General features: G+C 41.8%; 2 long non-coding RNA genes across 2 annotated transcripts in view; one reads left to right on the top strand and one right to left on the bottom strand.

Moving 5' to 3' along the window:
• Positions 1-7,869: 7,869 nt before the first annotated feature.
• Positions 7,870-16,674, bottom strand: part of LOC112654672 (uncharacterized) — a 33,065-nt gene continuing 24,260 nt past the window's right edge. The window contains exons 3-5 of the long non-coding RNA XR_004805115.2: positions 14,632-14,725; positions 12,777-13,448; positions 7,870-8,745 (exon numbers count right to left, since the gene is read on the bottom strand). This is a non-coding gene — a long non-coding RNA (uncharacterized LOC112654672). The remainder of the gene's footprint in view (positions 8,746-12,776; positions 13,449-14,631; positions 14,726-16,674) is intronic.
• Positions 8,850-11,549, top strand: LOC112654671 (uncharacterized). The gene is made up of 3 exons (XR_003133223.2): positions 8,850-9,341; positions 10,784-10,863; positions 11,286-11,549. It is a non-coding gene; the product is annotated as an uncharacterized LOC112654671 (long non-coding RNA).

Here is a 16,674-nt window from a genome sequence, read left to right as displayed (position 1 = left end):
GAGGCCCTGCTCTACTGCAAATCTTTCAGTTAGCATAGTATCATCTACACTAGACACTAGCAGTCTGGACCCAGAATGTCTGATAAAATTCTGGCTCAGACCCTATGAGCCGTATGACCTTGTGCAAGAGTCTATGTTCAACTGTTAAGAGGACTAAGTGAATTAATACATGTAAAGCACTTGGAATCTGCCTATCACGAAATCAATACTCAAGATATGCTAATTAATAATAGTTTATTTTGAAGTGTTAGTTTATTCTAAAAAGAATGGATTATCTCCTGGAATTCTGTGCATCTTAAATATGTTGGTCTATTTAGTAAGAATCTTCTAAAAGTCCCTTGACATTCAAAATTTGTCAGGTTTTTAAATTCCTTCTAGCAGTAACATTTTGCAATTCTTTGATTGCTCTATCTTTGCTATTTGAGGGATTAGGTGGGGCTGCATCATTCCTTAATGCCTGAAGGTTGCGTAACATTTGAAAATTGAATTTATTTCGTGATGCTGATCCTTTTTTTTTAATGTCAAATACACTTTTTTTTGTAATTGAGTTGGGTCTATTGGGAATAATTCTCATGGAGGACAAAAAAAAGGATGGAGAGAGAGAGAGAGAAGGTATCAAAGAAAAATCCTTCAGAAATGAAAAGGTTACCCACTGTTAGCAACTTTCAAACTATTCTTAAGAGTTTTTGAGCCACTGTCTCAGGTAATGATGGGCGAGGGTCATCACCTTCTTAGCCCCTGGCTGGTCACTCCCCTCTTTACCTAAGGAAGCAGAGAATATGCTAGGGATTTGGTTAGCACAGTTATATAGGTTGCCTCCCTTTATCTGCCTTTGGCTTCTTGAGGTCCTACATTATTCCCATTTCCACCAGAAGAAAGCAAAGGGTTCAGGAAGATGAGACATCTAGACTGAAAACTCAAAGTGGTGAGTGGCAAATCCCATGCAACCTCTTCAATACATCCTGCTCCTCTTAGGAGTTTACTGATGCAACTAAACTCCTAAACATGGATTTGAAAGGGACTGAGCAGCCTGAGAGAGGCACACAGCTCATGGAAGGCAACCTCATCTTTGTCTATAGGATGTGAGTTCTGTCTTTTCTGAGAGTCTGGAAAGAATGTGCCATCTTGGGTTGTGAAGAGACAGATTAATCTTTCTGCTAGCAAAACTAGTTTTTCAATCATCCAGTGGGCACTGATATCATATATTGATACACATGGAGGGAGCATTTTGGGGAAGATGAGATTGTTTTGTTTTGGCTCAAGGAAGAGGCTTTTATTATTGTTTTATGTTTGTGTGTGCGTAAGTCAGTGAGTGTGTGTGTGTGTGTGTGTGTGTGTACAGACACACGCACGTGCATTTGGGGTACCACCGAGAAGAAAGGAAGGACAGGTTGGTAGGATATCTGAGGCACATCAGCTGAAGGGTGCACTTTTAAGTCTTTCTCTTAGGAGGTATAATCAGGTCTAGAAGCTGAAGAGCAGGGCTTCTGAAGGATTGCAAAACTAGAGGCATAAACAATGCTGTTCTCAGGTCATGAAAGATGAGCATACTTTTCTAATCAAATCTCCAAGGGAAAGGACTCCAGCGATTAGGAAGTGTGGGTGCATAATGGTCTCACATATTCAACAGGCTTGTAGTAAGGACCTACTGTGTGCTATACCAACCGGGAAAAAACCCCTAGCTGGGATTGCCATTAGGTTTCCAAAAATGCTCGACTTAGGGAATTTCCAAGGTCTGGATCCAGGATGAGATATAGTTCCTGCCCCTCATTTCTAATCACATAGAAGACACTAACAACAGCCATGAATTTTTCTATATAAAAGGGCATATCCATCAACAATATGTGGAGGTATTAGAGTTACATTGATCAGTACAACCCATTACGATTACTTTAAACAAGTGAGCAAAGGGGGCAAGGAAGATAGAGGGGGTGAATAAGCATAACCTCAATGTCAACAGAGCTCCCTGCCTTTGTAATTACAATAAAGTTATAATAATAATAATAATGATAATAATAATAATAATAAATAAACAAATCCTTCCTATACACTCACAATAATGGTCCCTGCTCTAAGTCCTTTGCGTGCCTTAATTCACTGAATGCTCGCAACGTCCTTTTGAATAAGGATCCTGAAGCACCTACATTATAAACACCACTATACAGACAAGGGCACTTTAACACAGAGTTAACACAAGTTATGTAACATGTCTAAGGCCAAACAACTAGTAAAGGAGGAGTTGGGGTTTGAACCAATTGCAAACAGAACTGGGTTAAATCATATTCCATGTGTGATGGGAGAGTCTCATCCCTATTCATCTCCTCAAGAATTTTAGAGACAGGGTGACGTCTTATCACCTCTGTTTTCTTCATCACCTCTGTTCCAATCTGATGCTTTTGCTGAATTATTGCAGTACGTGGATTGTTTTTACCTTCCTCCACATAACGTCTTGTTCTCTACTATTGATTTGATACATAACCCCTTTTTCTTAATTTTCACTGTATATATGTATATCCATATATATTCATTCATTCATATATATTCACAGAAGATATACATACAAAGATATATACGCATATATATGTGCGTATCTATATATGCACATAAGACCATCATATGAGTCAAAGAATTGATTGACTAGACAGTTTTTAAGGAATTATGAAACAAAAGTTAGATCTATGACCAGAATCAGCATTTTAATGCCATTAGCTTGAGATTAGGAATCATAGACACAAAATGGCATTCCCAAACAGCTAATATACATGTGTTATGTTTGGTTAGCATCACTTTTCAAAATGGCAATTTGAATACCTTCTTGAGAAGGCAAGCACCTTCCAACTTACCCACCCTAGGCCTTACCTCTCCCTGCTGCTTCAGGCAGGTCAGCTTTATTTGCTTGCATCACCACTCTGAACCAGGAAAGCACTTCCATGAGCCATCCTAATAACAGCTTCTCTGCATTAAGCAAGTATAATTCTTGGGTTGTCAGCTTTTAGCTTCTGGAGTTGAAAACCAGAAGGCAGAATGTAGGATATGTGGGATGGAGAGTCCAGTATACATTTCATCCATATTTCTAGAGGGCGGGGGGAAGATCACTGTTACATAATGTTTATTATTTCATTATTGATCATTTGTTAGCAAGAGTAGAAAAAAAATCTATCTCCAAATAAATTTGCAGAATCTTAAAAAACCATAATCCGTTCTTCTCATAAAACAAAACAGTAGGGAGGCCTGGGTGGCTCAGCAGTTTAACACCTGCCTTTGGCCCAGGGTGTGATCCTGGAGTCCCAGGATTGAGTCCCACATTGGGCTCCCTGCATGGAGCCTGCTTCTCCCTCTGCCTGTGTCTCTGCCTCTCTCTCTCTCTCTGTGTGTCTCTCATGAATAAATAAATAAAATCTTTTAAAAAATTAAAACAAAACAGTATACAATTTGGTCTATGCTTCCTGACTAGGGACAGAGGCCAAAAATTTGTACAGGTAAAAGCCAGACTCCTGGAAAGAGAAAACTGGGAAAAGAAAGGGTTGTTAGAACTTCAAAGTAACTGAAACCTTCAGATGATACCAACCAGTCAATTTAAATAAGGTCATTTGAGGTGGGCTGGCACAACTTCTCCAGTGTTTCTGAAAGCCTTAAAGGTAGCAGTGGCTCTCATTCAATCACTCATTCATTCATTCAAAACTATGTGTCGGGGTCCACCCTGAGTCACGCACTACTCTAGGTCCTTGGATGTGACGATAGGAGGAAACAAAGCAGACCAAACTCCTCCATCTGGGAGGGAAGGCCAGGCCCCAAGCAAACATATGGTTTATACAGTAGTTTCAGAAAGGTGACTAAGCCCTCTAAAGCGAAACAAACAAAAAGCAAACACTTAAAAAGCAAAGAAACAGGGGCCTAGGGAGGCCAGAGCCACCGAGGAGCTTCCTGGAGGTTCTGAGAGAGTCAGAGAGCTCACATTAGAGAGAAACACTCAGAAGGCAAGATGCAGCTTCCTGTTCCTAAAATGACCATCACTCCCACGTTCTCCCAGGTGCCTCAGCCTTCCTTTATCCCTATTCTCCTCGTCTGTTCCCTTCCACACACCCCCATTCCGATTTATTATATCTTCAAATGAGTTTCGTCCACTTTTGTTTCCCCTCTTCCCCCAACCTAGGGGCTCCAGATCTCACCCCACACCCCTCTTGTATTTACCAAGGCATTTTTTCCTTACCCAGCTAAGAAATGTTTAGCAGATCACCAAACCATCCTGAACCTACAATTTCATCTCTATTTTCTGCGCATTGTTCCTCTTTTCTACTTGGTTCAGAAATGTCTGTGCGGAACCATTGTGTTCCATCCGGAAAGCAAACTGGAATAAGGCCATTACTTTGTATGATATTATTTGCAGTTACTTTTTCCCACTTAAGCGGCAAGAACTTTGCTTAATGATTTTTTATTCGAAATATGAGAAAGCTTTTCACATTCCTTTTTTCGCTAAGGATATAATATGTATTCTAGGACAAGATAAATGTGCAGTTATCTGAGGGGGGAGAAATGACTTTTCTTTGACAAAAAATATCATTTAATTTTAGGAAGAACTATTAGCCAATAGAACCACTCAGTTAAGAGTTGCAACAAGTAATTTCAGTTGTGGGTGCTAAAGATAATGAACCACTTCTCTTTCGCTTATCACTGGAAATGGCCAAATCATTATGGATCTCAGTAGTAACTAATGGTCTAAGACAACAGGGTTGAGCAAATGACTATTTTATAGCTCAGTGACTCTTCGAATGCAGGCTAGACCATTCAGGTATTTAAGTGTTATCCACGGCCTCTTAAATTGAACAAATGAGTCTATAATAATTAAAATACTATAAATACCAGTGACACAGTTCCTGAGTTTTCAAAGAGATTCTCTATTCCTAAGGGAGCAAAATGAGGTGTTGCCTTGTTAGGGATGCACTGTTTATACCTAGAAGCATCCTGACAAGCTGGCGAAGAGGCTCATTTGTGTACCCGTGGTCCCTCAGCAGCCCCCCCCCCTCTTTCCCCGGAAGTTTCCACGAAGGGGGCACTGAAAGGTGACAGCAGCTGAGCTCACTTCACTCTTTCTAGGGTTTTGCATCTCAGTGAGCAGCCCTCTCACTTCTGAGTCAGGCTTCACCAACATGTCACTCTCTACAAGATCCCAACGCATCAGGGCAATAAAAAGTAGTTTCTATTTTTTAAATGATTGGAGACACCCTATGCAGAAGGTCTTCCATCTCCTCACCTTTGGGTAGATATCCCATTTTCACAAGAGAAAATGTTGTTACAGTCTCTTCTGGAGAGAGGAAGTTCAAATGAAGTTACCTTGATATATAACTATATTAACACTGGGCACAAACAATGATTCAGGGGAACTTTCTATTGCTTTCAAAACACTTAAAGAACAAGAACTATATTATTAATTATAGCTCTGAAATATTTTGTTGACCTTCTGCTAAAGGCATACAAGAACACTGAACCAAGGTCTAACAAAATGGCACTGAGAGGAGGTCAGGTAGTGAGGTCAGGTACTACCTTGTTGAAGTTTAATTAGTTGTACCTCTGGGGTCCTGGAGAAACTACCTGAGTAACCATAATAAATTGGCTTCCACGAAATAGGGAAAACATACCCTTACAGGGACATTTTCAAGAAGATATGACCTAAAAAAAAAAAATGTGGTTGATATTTTTTGATTGACTGTTTGGGGAATGCTGTTTCCTAACAGATAGGATTCATGTCTTTTTTCATTAATTCTGGAGTATATCTAGCCCAGGGCACTTACCAGATAAAGGTTCAAGCCATTCATAGAATCACGGACTGAAGGAAGCTCAAGAGGCCACAGCCAATAGTTCCCTGACTATAGGAAGCACCCAACTCAAAAAATTATATTTTTTAAAAGGTAAATTCTTATCTTTTCTCAGAAAAAAAATAAAAAATAAGACATTCCAAACATTTTCTTAAAGGCAAGAAGGTCTTCCTAATATTTCACTACAATCCCTTTTAACCTGTCAAGTGTAGAAGCAGAGAACAGCTGCTTAAAATCATTCTCATAGCTTCGTTACTTCGTTCTGTGAAGATGGTGATTAAGATCTTTCTGTCCCCAGGGTTCTTAGCCTGGGGACAGAAACCTAGTTCTTTAATGTTCTTTCACAAGACTGGTCCCCAAACCACTAATAACATCTTATTTATTTATTTTTATAATAAATTTATTTTTTATTGGTGTTCAATTTACCAACATACAGAATAACACCCAGTGCTCATCCCGTCAAGTGCCCCCCTCAGTGCCCGTCACCCATTCACCCTCACCCTCCGCCCTCCTCCCCTTCCACCACCCCTAGTTCGTTTCCCAGAGTTAGGAGTCTTTATATTCTGTCTCCCTTTCTGATATTTCCCACACATTTCTTCTCCCTTCCCTTATATTCCCTTTCACTATTATTTATATTCCCCAAATGAATGAGAACATATAATGTTTGTCCTAATATTTTAAAATGGATCCCTTAGAGATCGCCAGGTTCTCCTCAGCAGACTCCCATTGTAAGACTCATGCTTCTGAAAGCAGTGGCTTTTAACAACCTTCTCTTCTTGTTCTATTTTTAAAATGATTGGAGACATCCTATGCAGAAGAAGGTCTTCCATCTCCTCACCTTTGGGTGGATATCCCATTTTCACAAGAGAAAATGTTGTTACAGTCTCTTCTGGAGAGAGGAAGTTCAAATGAAGCTACCTTGATACATAACTGTATTAACACTGGGCACAAATAATGATTCAGGGGAACTGAAGCAGAACCCTTTCTCCTCAAGAACCACTTTTCTTGTCCAGTATACTACAGGGTGATCAACTGGCCTGGTTTGCCAGGCTCCAAGGGTGGTCCTGAGATGTGGTTACGTACGGTGCTAAAGCCAGGAAAATCCCAAGAAAACCTGGATGAGTTCATCCTCCTAAAAATAAAGGCCAGCCTGTTCAGACTGGTGGGGGAGTGGTGGGATGCTTGGAGCCCTACGGTTCTCCCCAAAACTCTAGCCTCTGGAACCACTTTAACAGAGCTCCCAAGGCTCTGAGGAACTCATCCTGAAAATCAGGCTTTCCAAGAATATTTAGCATAGTGCTAAGTATAGAGTGGTTGGTTGCTCAGTAGCAGCAGCACTACTACCATTTTGGGCATGGTGATTCTTTGTTGTGGGGAGCTGTCCTGTAGGATATTTTGCAACATCCTTGGCCTCTATCTACTAGTACCCTCCCAACTGTGACAACCTAAAACATCTTTGGAGATCATCAAATACCTCCCAACCCCACCCTATTGAAAACCACTCGTATTGGGATAATCCTCTCATCCTGTCAAGCTGTAACCCACTAGGTAGGTCATAAAAATCAATGTAGTGGTTCATGCTAGCATTAAAACAATGGGTAAAGGGTAGGATAGGATAGAATAGGATAGCCTAGAATGGAATAGAGTGTAGAATCTCCCATGTAGAAAGGGTATTATTTTGTGAAACATTTTTTTCAGATTTATATATATGTATATGTACATGCATGAGGTCACAATGTACGTTTTTACCACGAGTCACTCTCAAAAAAGTCTGAAGACTGCTCTGCTAGGATCTGCCCGTCCTATTTGCACATGTTCATGTTAGGACACATCCTTCTGCTCTTCCTTCACCCACCCATCCCATCTAGCCTCTGAAACTCAAGTTGCCAGTCTCTTACAAAATCAATCCCATCAGTGGCTTATATTTATGACGACTGAATTATCCCATATGAATTACCTGTGAAACCTCTCGCTGTTTGCATGTATCCACTTCTCCAAATGGTCAAGGTCACCTTGAACTTGATTTAAGTTCACAAAAGCAGGCGTCACTGACAGGTTTGATATGAACATATTTTATTCTACTGTTCAAGTCACTCCCTGTAATTGTGTCAGCTCTCAAAGAAATACTTGTGGGGTGCAGGCTGCTCCCACCTAGAAGCATGATTTGTTTATGTCCCCTCAGGTAAATACTACAGGTTCTCAAATCTGAGCCATTTCTCACTCTAGGCTTCATTTCACTCCTTCATTTCACTATTTGGGCCATACCATCCATGGCATTTTGCTTTAAATCAAGGCTGTCCGGCATGCAGCTGATGGTCTCAGATTATGCACAGACCACACCTCATGGATACAGCAATAATAAAACCAGGACCCGGGGGACCCTGGGACAGTGCCTAGTAAAGAAAATCACTGACGTTTTTGTCTTCCTGAAGCTGTGGGGACTGAGGGCCTCATAGATTTGTAGGCCTTACTCCGAGATCAGTTGGGCCATTAGAAAGAAATTATGGTGGGTTTGATTTTTAGTGGGAATAAACATTGCCAGTAGTCCATCGAAGATCATTTGTCTTGGTCCTCCATTCACTTATGGTCAAGAAGTAAAAGTCAGCAAAACTGAAGGATTTGTGTTTTTGGAATGATGCTGAGCATAATCAGCCTGAGCTGATGTGATCTCAAGGCCAGGAAAGAGGAATTCTCAGGAGCTCTTTGTCCACAATTGTTCAGATAACAGTGAGGGGATTCAGGGCCATTAGCAGTTGGCTATCACAGATGTAATGGGTTGAATCACGTCCCCCCAAAATTCACATGTTAAGGTCTGAATCATCCATTCTTCAGAAGGTGACTTCTTTTTTGGAGATTGGGTCTCCTTCTTTATAGAAGTAATCAAGTTAAAATGAAGTCATTAGGGTGGTCCCTAATTCAGTAGGACTGGCATCTGTAAAAAATTTGGAGACAGACATGGACAGATGTAAAGACTGGAGCTATGATGTCACAAAATAAAGAACTACAAGACACTGTGATTCAGACTTCTGGCCTCCAGAACTATGAGACAATAAGGTTGTTTAGGCCTCCCGGTCTGTAGTACTTCATTATAGCAGTCCTAGCAAAATAACAGAGCGGAGGATGGAACTACCACTTTCTCATCACAAGCACAAAAATATACACACCACACACACTATACACACGCACATACCACACACACATACCACAAGCACCACACACACATACACCGAACACACCACATTCACATATACAACCTGATACTTTCATTCCTATTATCTTTCTGTTCCATTTTGCTGATAAAAGATCTCTTTAAAACTACTTATCTTATGAAATAAGACATCATTCAAACCAACTCCCTTTCTCTCTTTCTCCAACTTTCCTTCTCTTTCTTATGAGGAAATGAGTAGAGAAAATTTAAAGTACACATCCTAGGCCCCATTTTGCTAAAGCACTTTTGGGAGCACAATCAAGATTTTTCTGCTTCAGAGTCACAGTTTTTCCCAGAAGAACTTCTCAAACTATCATGAGGTAAGTCATGGAGGTCTGGTTAAAATGTTGAGTCTGACTGATTTAAGAGATCTAAAGCATGGCCTGAGATCCTGCATTTCTAACCAGCTCTCAAGTGAGGCCAATGCTACTGGACAGCAGACTGCATGCTGAGTGGCAGGGTTTATAGGAAAGCAATGTTTCCCAAATCTGGTCCATCATCAAAATTCATCTTGGACCTACTGAAATCTGAATTTCCAGAGAAGGGGCCCAGAGATTTTTTTTTTTTTTTTTTTTTAAGAACAATCCCTAGATAATTAACATCATCATCAAGGTGTGGGAATTACTATTCCATATCCCACTGCTCTTTAGCTGGGTTTTCACACTATGGAACAAGGAGAAGGGAATGAAGTTCCAGGATTAAGCAGCCCAGACCCAGATATCATGGCAACAAGGCCTTGGGAGGATTCCTGAGCTAGCTGGGTGTGGGAGTTAATAACCGTTAACAGCAGGGTATCCCTGGGTGGCTCAGTAGTTTAGCTCCTGCCTTGGGCCCAGGGCGTGATCCTGGAGTTCCAGGATCGAGTCCCACATTGGGCTCCCTGCATGGAGCCTGCTTCTCCTCTGTCTGTGTCTCTGCTTCTCTGTGTGCGTGTGTCTTTCGTGAATAAACAAATAAAATCTTAAAAAAAAAAATAACCATAACAGCAAAGTTGGGTAAATATTTAGAGCTGTGTTTTGGGAGAGGGTGGCAACAGACATGATTAAAGAAGGTAAAGGAGGAGGAGGAGATGTGGAGACACTAAATCCAACTAGAAATCTATCACGTCTCCCACACACTTTGAGTTTCCAGGGGTACAACTAAGACTAATAGCGTGAGATTTCCAATTAATGTTGGTAATGGAAGAACTCAAAGATGATAATACAATAAGCACACCAGGACAGGAGATGGCACAGATGTGGGCTTCCTAGGGTATGGGTGAATTTCTGTACCAACCTTGTCAATGTGACCACATCAACAATGGTTTGAATATCAGATCTAATGTCAGTTTCTGGATTAAGGATAAATAACGCAGCATTTGCCAGTGTGAAATTCTTAACTATACTTAAATCACCTACCCATAGAGCTGAGTTGTAGGAAGTTATGGTTTACGCCTGGGGTGCAGTTCAAAGTTAAGCACCTTGTGGATGCTTGCTAAGGACTTGTTGACTCTCTGATTGCACCCTGCCATGAATGCCTAGCTCCTCTGTATTTTCTATAATCTTGCCAGATGCACTGGAACCAGAGAAGCACCAGGGTGGGAGATTTCTCCCATCTCTCTTTCTCTGCAAAAACTCCCTGAGCTGCTTATAAATATGCTGATCAAAACCTGCATCAAAGAGAAAATGCATTTCCATATTCCCAGTTTCCTTTATGATCAGAGAATGGATCAAAGAGAAAACACATCTCCCCATTCCCGTTTTTCTTTTCATTCCTGATTTAGAGGTCAGACATGATTCACATGTGGGAATAGAACAAGCAAGGAGAAGTCCATTTAGGGGCAGAAGTCCATACGAGCTCAAGGTACAAGAATTTTCAAATTCTTTCCCCAGATGCACTTACACAGATAGAAAAATGTCTTAATTCTTTTACTTAATAGATTCCATTTTACTAAAAGACGATAATAACCATTTTTACAATTTGATACTTGAAAGAAAAAGGAAAAGTATTGTAAGCCTTAATATAGTACATGATGGTCTATTTAATTTTAGTCATAATGCCTAATTCAAAAATAGTATTTTAGGATTTCAATTGCACTTTAGATATAGCTAAAAGATGAAAATGAATTTGCTCCTTTTAATTGAAACTGTTCCAAGATCCATCTCAAAACTGACTCACTTCCTTGGTTGTTTAATTGATGATGACTAGGTTAAGTTTGAAAATTTTAATTGTTGACATTTCTCTCAATATTTTCCTGTCATTTCTTTTTTGCTTTAATTTTACAGACCCAGAAGTAGGAACCCATGCTGTGAACATGAGTAATTTTCTTAACAACTTAGTGTGAATTAAAGAAATTAAAGTATGCTGTCGTGTTTGTTTGAACAGCTTACCTAGGATTATAATATTAATGTCTCTGCTTTCTTTTGGTGAAGGTGCTATAGACCTGAAACAGTTTTGTTGCATATTTTAGAGACAGTGCCTATACAGAAAACAAATAAGCTATTTCACTTCATAGCTCCACTAGATAAAGAACTCGGTATACATTTCAATATACCCAACAATGTGATTCCAATAACAATGTATTGACTATAGTGAACTAAAATAAATACAATTTCTTAATATCTAAAAAGTAATTATTTATCTTGTTACAGGGATTGCTAAACATGCATTCCTAATTTGAAAAAGAAAGGAGGAAGGAAGGAAGGAGGGAAGATGGGAGGGTGGGAAGGAGAGAGGGGACAAGGGAGGGAGGGGAGACAGCAGGGAGGGAGAGAAAGCAGGAAGGAAGGAGGCAGGCAGGAGGGAGGCAGGAGGGAAAGAGGGAAGAGAGGGCAGACTGGCAGGAAGTCCTAAATTCTCTTTACTTTTAAATCCGCCAACTGTGTTGCTAAGGCCACACCACACCTTCCTGAAGATTAGCTTCTAGAAAATGAGGCCAACTGCATCAGATGGCATATGAGATCCTTGTCAGGTCTGCTGTTCCATGATTCTGTGTAAGAAAACCAGACTTGCAATGTGCATAAAGGTTACCTTATAGATATGTGGTGTTCCCTATTTTACTTTTGAAAGCCTGAACTTCTAGAGCTCTCCTACATTCCTCTGTGGTGTTAAAAAAAACTCTCTCCAACATTCATAGAAGACTTTTACCACTCTCACCATGGGCCCGGGGCAGAAATTTCCCCAGGTCTGCTGCGTTCGCAGTTCTTTTCACTTTAAAGGGAAGCCTCTTCCTTGAAGCCGCTTCCGAGTGGACCACGTGGAGGCCCAGCCCTGAAAGACCCCAGTGACTCCCGGGGAGCCTCCCTGCTTCCTGCCAGCGCCCCCCGGGCCTTGCCTTCCAGCGGCGCCGGGATCCTTCTGGTCTTTGAGCGCGAATTCTCTGCGTGCTCCTCGCAGTAGATCAATTTCTGGCCTAAATCCTTCCTTTCGTGTTTGTGCCGTCGCTTCACGGTCACGTTATCACTGCTCAGGAGGCTCCCTGAGAGCGCAGGCTTGCACGCACACACGCGCACACACGTGCATGCACGCACACAGACATCCTGGAGCTCTGTCACCGAAGTATGACTTCTATGCGGCTCCGGAATCTTAACTAACTCCCCCCAGGGGTCCAGCGTCCCGAACCACAGTGTCACGCGGCGGCCTAGCACCGGCCCGAGGAAGGCCGAGCACGCCGCGGGCACGCGGACCCTTCCCCCACAGCCTTCCCCGGGCCTTGACCTTGCACGCGCGGACTTGACCACGCGCGGCAGCCCCCCCCCCCCGCGGGGCCTGCTCACCCCGCCTCCTGCGCGTGTCTTGCCGCGTCTTCCCTTCACGCGGCCGTCTGTCTGTTCCGCCTCGCCCTGTTCCTGCGCCCGAGCCGCCGAGAACCGCAGGTGCTCCGCCCGCCCGGACCGCGCCGCTGCCCAGGAGGCCCTTCCTCACGCCGGACTCCGGCGTCGTCCGCTCGTCCAAGGCCCACGCGTAACCTAGTCGCTTCTGGGGACTCTGCTGCGGCCTCTTCCAAGTCGCGATCACCTCCGACCCCTCCGTTCCTGCCGAGAGCCTTCGGGAGGACGATGGCTGTGACTGGGCCAGGGCCGGCTGCACGCCCGGCAGGGGCCGCCCGCGCGACAGCGGCACCGACTACTGGTCTCGTTTCTGCAGTTCGGGGCGAGGCAGCGCACGCAGAACAATTCTCGGCAGTGACAGAAATCAGGGGGGATGGGCTTCACTTTACACGCGGGGTTTAGAGAGCTCAGCGGTTGTGCCAGAGATCACCCAGGGTCTTGGTCTCTATGATGAACTTGCATACTTTCTCCTCTTCTATGCAGTGTTTTCGTTCATTCATTCATTCATTCATTCATCCAACAAATATCTATTGAGCTCCCACGAGGTATCAGGTGTTGTTCTACCCACTGGAGAGACACCCGGACAGAAAACAGAGGATGGTCTTTGCTCCCAGGGAGCTTGCATTTTAGTGAGGGGAGGTGGTAAAAAAAAAAAAAAAAAAAAAAAGATAAAGATAAAAAAGATAAAAAAAGGAAAAGGAAAATATGTAGCATTATTAGGTAGCATAAAACACGCTGGAGGAAAAAAGAGAAAGAAAGGGATGGATTGTAGACAGTGAGATTGGCTGATGTCACAATTTTAAACAGTGTGGCCAAAGTAGGCCTCACTGAAAAGGTGGCAGTCAAGTGTTGGAGGACATGAGCAAGCCAGTTATGTGGTTGTCTGGGGGCAACAGCACACCAGGGCCAGATCCAAGGCCCAGGGGTAGAAACAGTGAGTTGACCAGTGTGTGAGGTAAAAGAGGGAATGAGCAGAAGACAAAGTCAGAAGAGAGGGGTGGGCCACCAGTCATGAGGGCCTTGGCAACTGGGATCATTCTTTCCCTCCCTCAGAGTCATGGCTACCAGGGAATGCTGTGTGTGTGAATGTGTGTGTGTTACTGCATCATTAGAACTACGCACTTATGTCCATACAGGCCATTTCCCAACCAGATTATGAACTTCTTAAACACCCAGAACATTTCTCATATCTTGGGGGAACCTCTCTGAGATTCTGAAATACTATACCGAGGAGGGCACATCTGCCAAGACTCCCTACTTCTTAAACCCATGTGGTCTGTGACATTAATCCTTGCCCGCCACATAGAGACGTGGCTTCCGAATCCTGAAGAACTCATTATACTTCAAAGTGTTCCTTCATTATCTATTGCCATTTTTCTTTTTTCCCAGTTTCAAACACAGTAGTAATCATTCAGGACACCAAACACCACCAAAGCCTAACATTCTTCTCCATAGAAAATTTCTGGTGACGTTACGTCAACGACTATGTGCGTTGTATTATCAATAATCCACACCGACAAGGATGGCAACATTATAACTGTGAGATGTGATTTATAAAACCTACCACCAGAAATAAGAGAGAGCAATATCATGCGTCAGTTTTCAACAGCCATTAAGGCTATCACCATAGACTGTGGGACCGCATCGCATGAACTGCCAGCACACTGTGCCAGTGCAAACACAAAACTGAATGATTCTTGGATGCAAGCGTATCCAAGTCAGAAATTCTTAAGTGTAATCCAAGGAACACAGCTATTTGCTCACTTGTTTAATAAATATTTATCAGGATAGTACTACATACCAGAATTGGGAAGACAGCAGCAAGTAAAAACAGCTGATGCCATGATTGAGCTCTCATTGATCGAACTGTCATACAGGTGTCAACATGACAAGCGCTATAAACAAAAGGTACATGTGTTAGGAGAGCCTTTAGGAAGGGAATTTGATTAGTCAGGTGAAGACTTATCTGAGGAAGGAAGGCTGGAGCTGTAATCTGAAGGACAAATGGATAATTAACTAGGCCACATGAGAAGAAACCATATCCCAGAGACAGGGAACAGCCTGTGCAAAGGCCCTGTGTTAGGAGGAGCATGGCAAAGCCATAAAGACCACTGGTGATATCATCACATTCCTATCAGGCAAAATGGGTATAAAGACACTGAGAACAAAAGTACAGATGTTCCATGGGAGATCCAGAAAGTCGCTACTGGAGAGAGGGCTGATGAAATTAGGAGAAGAGCTGTCTTTTGACTACCATGTTTCCTCTATCACACTCCCAAGTTGTGCCTTCCATGTCTCCTACCCAAAAGGCTGGATTTTATTTAATGCTTGGACTGCTAGAGCATCTGCCTCATTCCTTCAGTGACTGATGCAATAAGTTTAAAGAAACGGGCAAACAAGATACATCTAAGGAAGTAAGTGAATTAAGATGGAGGAGAGAAAAGGTGGGAACTGAAAGGTCAGTCCAATAACAGCAGATGAGAGCTCTAACAGAAAGATCTCCCTTCTAACGCTGTATGAATACCAAGATACTACAGCATCTATCGCACTCTTCAGAGTTGGCAAACTATGATTTCTCTTGAAAAGCATATAACCAGGTCTATTCCTATGACTATTTCTTAGAGCTAAAATTAATGTTTTGAGGATAATGGCAGTGATTTTAGTCAAAAGGTCATACTGAAGGAGTTTGCTTATTCTTTTTCCATTTTTGGTGAGGAGCCTTTTCCAGTTTTGTTGAAAAAAAATTGACATACATCATTGTATGAGTTTAAGCTGTACAGCATGTGGCTTGATTTACATATATATAGTGAAATGGTTACCACAACAGGTCCCGTTAACATCCATCTTCTTGAAAAGATACAATCAAAAGAAAGAAAAAAAAAAAGGAAAAGTATTTTCTCCTTGGATGAGAAGTCATAGGACTTACTCTCTGAACAAACTTCCTATAGATCACACAGCAGTGTTGGCACAGTCTTCATACTGTACATTACATCCCTAGTATGTATTTACAACTGGAAGTTTGTATCTTTTGAGCAATTTCCTCCAATTTCCTCTCCCCCCACTCTCTTCCTCCAGTAACAAGAAGTGTGATCACCTTTCCGACACATTTGGGTTTTTTGTTGGTTGTTTTTTCTTTTTTAGATTCCACACATAAGTGAGATCATACAGCACTTGTCTTTCATTTTCTAACTTAATTCACTTACCAAAATGCCTTCAAGTTTCATTCATGTTATTGCAAATGGTAGGATTTCCTCATTTTTAATGGCTGAATAACATTCCATAGTGGTGTGTGTGTATGTGTGTGTGTATATATATATATTCATTTATTATATATATATATTTCTTCATTCATTCATTCATCAATGGACACTTAGGTTGTTTCCATGTCTTGGCTATTAGAAATAATTTTGCCATGAACATAATATTTTTTGAAGTTAATGTTTTCATTTCCTTTGGATATATTCCCACAAGTGGAATTGCTGGATCACATGGTAGTTTTATGTTTACTTTTTTTGAGGATCCTCCATATTGTTTTCCATGGTGGCTGCACCCAACGTGCAATCCTAGCAACAGTGCACAATGGTTCCCTTTCCTCTATGTCCATGACAGCATTAGTTATCTTTTGCCTTTTTGGAGATGGCCATTCTTATAGGTATAAGATGATAGCTGCTTGTTGTTATAATTTGTATTTTCCTAATGACAGTAATGTTGAGTATCTTTTCATGTACTTGTTGGCCTTTCATATATCTTCTTTGGAGAAATGTTTGTTCAGGTCCTTTGCCCAGTTATTTTGCTATTGAGTTGTAGAAGTTCTTTATATATTTTGGAAATGAACCCCTTATCA

This window comes from Canis lupus, chromosome 15 (genome assembly GCF_003254725.2).
Source record: "Canis lupus dingo isolate Sandy chromosome 15, ASM325472v2, whole genome shotgun sequence".
NCBI lineage: Eukaryota > Metazoa > Chordata > Mammalia > Carnivora > Canidae > Canis > Canis lupus.
The sequence above is the reverse complement of the archived record's forward strand: the minus strand, read 5'-3'. Positions and strand labels throughout refer to the sequence as shown.